The following is a 5878-nucleotide window of genomic DNA, read 5'->3' on the forward strand; positions in this document are numbered from 1 at the left end:
GGCTGCGATGCGCCGAGCGCCGGCGCCCTCCCACCTCCCATCCGCGTCCATGGCCGCCGCCTCCCCACTTGGGGACACGCGTCTCAACGTCAGCGTGGACAAAGTGACCCCACCCCGCCCCCAGACGGGACGGAGCGGCCTTGTCCACAATCCTGTCGCCTGCACCTGTCCGCCCCGGCCCGCAGCCCCTGGTCCACACTGCCCCTCACCCGGACCCCAGTCACCTCCTCACTGTGGACCTGACCACGGCCCCCTTGTGGTCCAGTCTCCACAAGACAATCAGAGGGACCTTTAAAAAAAATCGTGGTGAAATGTGCGTTACGTAAAATGTATCGTTTTAACGCTTTCTGCCAGCACAGGTCAGTGGCCTCGGGGATTCGCCCGTTGTGTGCCCATCACCACCACCTGTCCCAGAACGCTTCATCTTCCCAACTGGAACTCTGTCCCCATTACACACTGACTCGCCTTTCCCAGCCCCCAGCACCCACCCTTCTACTTTCTGCCTCTATGAATGGGACGACTCTAGGGACCTCACATGAGTGGAATCCCACAGCGTTTGTCCTTCTGTGACTTGCATAACGTCCTCCAGGTTCATCCACGTTGTCGTGTGGGTCAGCATTTCCTTCCTTTTCAAGGCTAGACCACGTCTTGTTTGTCCATCCCACCCTCCGCGGACACTGGGCTGCTTCCACCTCTTGGCTGTTGTGATACTGCCGCTGTGACAGAGGGAACTGTTAAATCATTGTCTGTCCCCTCTGTTCCCGACCCTCCGAGGCACCCACCCTGCTCCTAGTGGCAGTCCAAGCCCTGACGTGGCTGGGAGGCCCTCAAGGTCACCAACCTATCTCCTGGCCTCCCCTGCCCCCTCCACGCCAGCCACAGGCCTCCTGCCAGGCGTGGGAAACTCTGGCTGCTGTCTTAGTCCGTGTGGGCTGCCATAACAAAATGTCGCAGACCAGGGGTGGGGGTGCAGGAGGTTGGCTTAAACAACAGTACCTCATTTTCTCATGGTTCTGGAGGCCAGAAGTCCAAGACCAAGGTTCTGGCCACTTCGGTTTCAGGTGAGGGCCTCTTTCTGGCTCGCATGTGGCCACCTTATTGCTGTGTCCTCACAGGCCTTTTCTCAGCTCATGTGCTGCGGAGAGAGAAGGCAGAGAGCAAGCTCTCTGGTGTCCCCTCCTGTAAGGACGCTAATCCTGCCAGATCAGGGCCCCACCCTTGTGACCTCATTTAACCTTAGTTACTTCCTTAGAGGCCCCATCTTCTCACTGTGGGTCACAGCTTCAACAAAGGGGTTTTGGGGGTGTGGGGCTACAACTACTGTCGGAATCCTGCTGACGTCACCAATTGCAGGGCTACTTTACCTTGCCAGTAATCCTGCCACCAGGGCCACTTGTCAAGCCAGGGCTGGGTCTGGAGCTCACAGACGCCTCAAGCCCGTTCACAGACTGGGTCATAAATCCTTCACATGCCAGGCCAGGTCACCAGACCCCTCACATGCAGGTCTGTGAGCTACGTACCTGGCAAACAGGTCCTTGGAAGCTGCAGGTTGGAAAGCATGGCTGCTTGCATGGTGGCGACTGCCTGAGGCCTTAAACTCCAGCCAAAGTGGCGGCGCCACGCAGAGGCACCAACTCCACCCACACACAACCTATTTACAGCAAATGCTCGGAAAGATTCTGAACATCTGAGGGGCCCTGACCATTGTCCTATATTTTCCCAACATTCAGCCCATAGCACCAGCCCATCCTCCTGAGCCCCTCCCCGTTCTTTACTGACTATGCTGGTTGATTGTTGTACCCAGTGGTTCTCTTGGAAGGGGCAGGGGAGGGGGGAGCAATTTTGCCTTCGGGGATATTTGACATTATCTGGAGACATTTGAGCTGTCACATTTGGGCTGGAGGGTGAGACTGGCATCAGTGGGTAGGGCCCAGGGATGCTGCTAAGCATCCTACAGTGTGCAGAACAGCCCCACGAAGAATGGTCTGGCCCAAACTGCCATGGCGCTGTGGCCGAGGACCTCTAGTCTGTACTTCTCACGGGAAAGCAGGGCGGCCCACGTGGGCAGGAGTACGTGTCTCTCTTGCTCCGCGCCGTGTCTGTGTTACTGGGCACACAGGTCTGGCCGCCTGCCCCTAGACAAAAAGCAAACAAAAATCAAATGGTGGTGAAAATGGAAGCCAGCTTTTATTGAGGAACACGGGTGACCTGCGGAGAGATGCTGGGCGGACCCACCTCTCCGGTAAACCTGGAGGACAACGGCCAGATTAAAGCATCTCAGAGACTCAGGTCCACTGAGGGGTTTGTGAAGAGGAGGCCGAGGGGATGGACCGTGGGGATGAAGAGCAGGACGGAGGGCACGTGAGCCGCGGGGGCTTGTGCAAGGAGCCGGGTGCGAGGTCAAGACCCGTCTGGTTTCTGCTCCCGTCTGGTTTCTGCTCCCGTCCTTGCTGTCATCTCAGGGTCTGGGTAGTACGTGCAAGTCTGCAGCTTCGGGCTGGCTGGAAAGCTACATTCATGTAAATAGTGTCATTTTGCCCCATAACCAATGTTCAAAATATCAAATAACCATGGGGAAAGAGGGAACTCACAGAAATGCATGCCAAGAAAACAACTGTGTCCTTTTAAGATCTCTTAGAGCCCCTGTGGTTTTAAGCCCCAGTAGGGCTTCAGCCCTGCTCACTCCAACATCTGCAGCATCTAGAAGGGTGCCACGTGTTCAGATGGTGGCAGTAAGTATGCACGAGTGACCACCAGGGGCCCTGGTGTGTGAGACACAGACCTGCACTCGCACAGAAAGGTGCCTGTACAGCTAAAAGTGCAGCAGGTGGGACATGCCAGGTGGGGTGGGGCCTGGGAGGAGCAGTTTTTATCAGGGCGTTGGGCCGCTCTCACACGGGTGAGACGGGGCACTTGGGGGGCAGCTTCTGCAGCCCGCAGGAGGCAGGAGGCAGGTGGGCTGGAGCTGCCGCTGGGGACTGGGTGTGGGGCGGACTGCATTCTAGGGAGGGGCAGGGCATGGTGGAGCTCCCTTTGGAGAGCAAGAGATGGGGGTGCCAGTCATGGGTTCATTTTGGAAACTAGAAATTTGAGTAGTCAGCTGTCCAAGCCTGGGCTCACGGCTGAAGTCTGGCTGGAAACTGGAGGGTGGGAATTGTCAGGTTAAACGTGGTGTCCAAGGCGACACCAGGTGGCTCTGGAATGAGTCCCTCCCAACATGCAGAGCCCTAAACTCGCTCCATGCTCACTCAGGCTCTGACCACTCTGGGATGGAGGTACGGGCTTGATGCACCTGAACTCTGCCCTCAGGAACCCCAGGGAGGCCACGTCCACTGCCCCATGTGTGCCTTAGACTCTGCCTGCGACAGTGTCCAGGGGCCTCCCCTCCTTCCAGAGCAGATGCACACACAGACCGTCCACTCCGACTCCTCTTAGTCAGGGTCCCACCTCCACTAACCCTCACCTCATGCCTGGACTCACCTTCTGTATTAGTCCATTTTGTTGCTATAACAGAATATCTGGACCTGGGTGATTTGTAAAGAAAAACCACATTTATTCCTTACAGTTTCTGAGGCTGGGAAGTCGAAAGTCCATCTGATGGTGGCGACAGTGACCCAGGGGTCTCACATTGCAAGATGCTGGAAGCAGACAGAGAGCGCGAGACAGACTCTCCTCTTCTTTTAAAGCCCTAGAACCACGCCCCTGACCACCACTTTTAATCCATTCACTACTGCAGGGTCCTACAATCCAATCACCTCTTCAAGGCTCCACCTTTCAATTACCATAATAGGATTTCCCACCCTCTTAACAGTCCCAGAGGGGGCCAAGTTTCTAATACATGTAACTTGGGGAACACAGTTCAAGCTCCAATGAGTTCTGGGGGGACATAATTCAATCCACTACACCTTCCCAGTAGGGGGGCCTGAGATGGGCAGGTGGCACCTGAGGGGCTCAGGATGTAAGAGAAAGAGGTAAAAATGGCAGCATCGTGATTTGGCAGGGAGACTAGGAGGGGTCGGTTAAGGGGTGAGGGATCAAGGGTTCTGGTCGGGTTAGGTCAGCTGGGCTAAGGCTCAGGCAGCCTTGCAGGGCAGAAAGAGAAGAGAAGTGAGGGTCAGGTCTGTACAGAAGCTTTCCTGGTCATCTCTGGAGTCTGACTGCCACCCGCCCCCCATCCCATGCATACTGAGCAGAGTGAGGGACAGTAGAGGCAACGTCAGCCTCATGCTCCTCCCCACAGGCCGAGGACTGTATTGTCTTGATGGTGAGGGGAAAGGAAGGGAAAACACTGTCCTGACGGGTTTAGAACAATGCCTGCTCTGGCATGGAATTGCCGCCAAAATGCACACCACTATGTGATCCAACAAAATGTAAGCAGTGAAATTACTTTGAATGGTTCTGGGGGAGTGACCCTCACAGCAACTAGCAGAAGCAAATTTAAATTGTCCCTGAAGGAGGGCTTCTTCATCCTAGGCCTTAGGAAACCCCCAAATCATTTTGCAAGAGAAATGAGTAGTACGCAGTTAAAGCAAACCCAATACACAAGGAAACATAGCACCATGAGGGGGAAATGGCCACAAATGATCAGAAAAAGTGCAATCATCAGGTACAGATTTCAAAGTAACTATACTTAAAGAGAAAACCTTGAACATACCAGGAAATAGGGAATAGAAAACCAGAAAAAGTGATAGGGAGTTTGAAAAATATCCAAATAGGAATTGTAGGTCTTGAAAATATAATCCCCCAAACCCAGCTAACAGGTTGGCTGCACATTGGACACAGATTACAGGAATGTTAGTGAAATGGAAGACAGATCAATAAAATATGTAAAATTAAGAACAAATTTATTTATTTATTAAAGATGACCGGTAAGGGGATCTCAACCCTTGACTTGGTGTTGTCAGCACCACGCTCTCCCAAGTGAGCAACCGGCCATCCCTAGATAGGGATCTGAACCCACGGCCTTGGTGTTATCAGCACCGCACTCTACCAAGTGAGCCACAGGCCGGCCCTAGGCCAAAATTTTTTTTTTTTCCTTTTTGTCTTTTTTCATGTCCGGCAACAGATCGCAACCCTCAGTGTCGCCCCCGTACCGGACCGGGAGCAGCAACGGGATCGCACCCCTCAGTGTTGCTCCCGTGCCTCGCTCAGCCAGTGAGCGGGAACCGGTCTGTATGTGGGATCCGAACCCTCGGCGGGAGCGCCGCTGCGCTTCCCAAGTGGTGCACTACAGCAGTGCGCCACCGGGCCGGCCCTCTTCTGTGTATTTTTAAAAAATATTTTGGGGGCCGGCCCGGTGGCGCACTGCTGTAGTGCACCACTTGGGAAGCGCAGCGGCGCTCCCGCCGAGGGTTCGGATCCCACATACAGACCGGTTCCCGCTCACTGGCTGAGCGAGGCACGGGAGCAACACTGAGGGGTGCGATCCCGTTGCTGCTCCCGGTCCGGTACGGGGGCGACACTGAGGGTTGCGATCCGTTGCCGGACACGGAAAAAGACAAAAAAAAAAAAATACACAGAAGAGGGCCGGCCCGGTGGCGCACTGCTGTAGTGCACCACTTGGGAAGCGCAGCGGCGCTCCCGCCGAGGGTTCGGATCCCACATACAGACCGGTTCCCGCTCACTGGCTGAGCGAGGCACGGGAGCAACACTGAGGGGTGCGATCCCGTTGCTGCTCCCGGTCCGGTACGGGGGCGACACTGAGGGTTGCGATCCGTTGCCGGACACGGAAAAAGACAAAAAAAAAAAAAATACACAGAAGAGAAATTAAGAGTCATGGAAGGGCAAGTAAGAAGGTCTAACATATGTGTAATTGGAGTTGGAGAAGGAAAACAGGAGAAAATGGGATAGAGCCATATTCTAAGAGATAAGGGCCAGG

Source organism: Galeopterus variegatus, unplaced genomic scaffold (genome assembly GCF_000696425.1).
Source record: "Galeopterus variegatus unplaced genomic scaffold, G_variegatus-3.0.2 Scaffold26, whole genome shotgun sequence".
Taxonomy (NCBI): Eukaryota; Metazoa; Chordata; class Mammalia; order Dermoptera; family Cynocephalidae; genus Galeopterus; species Galeopterus variegatus.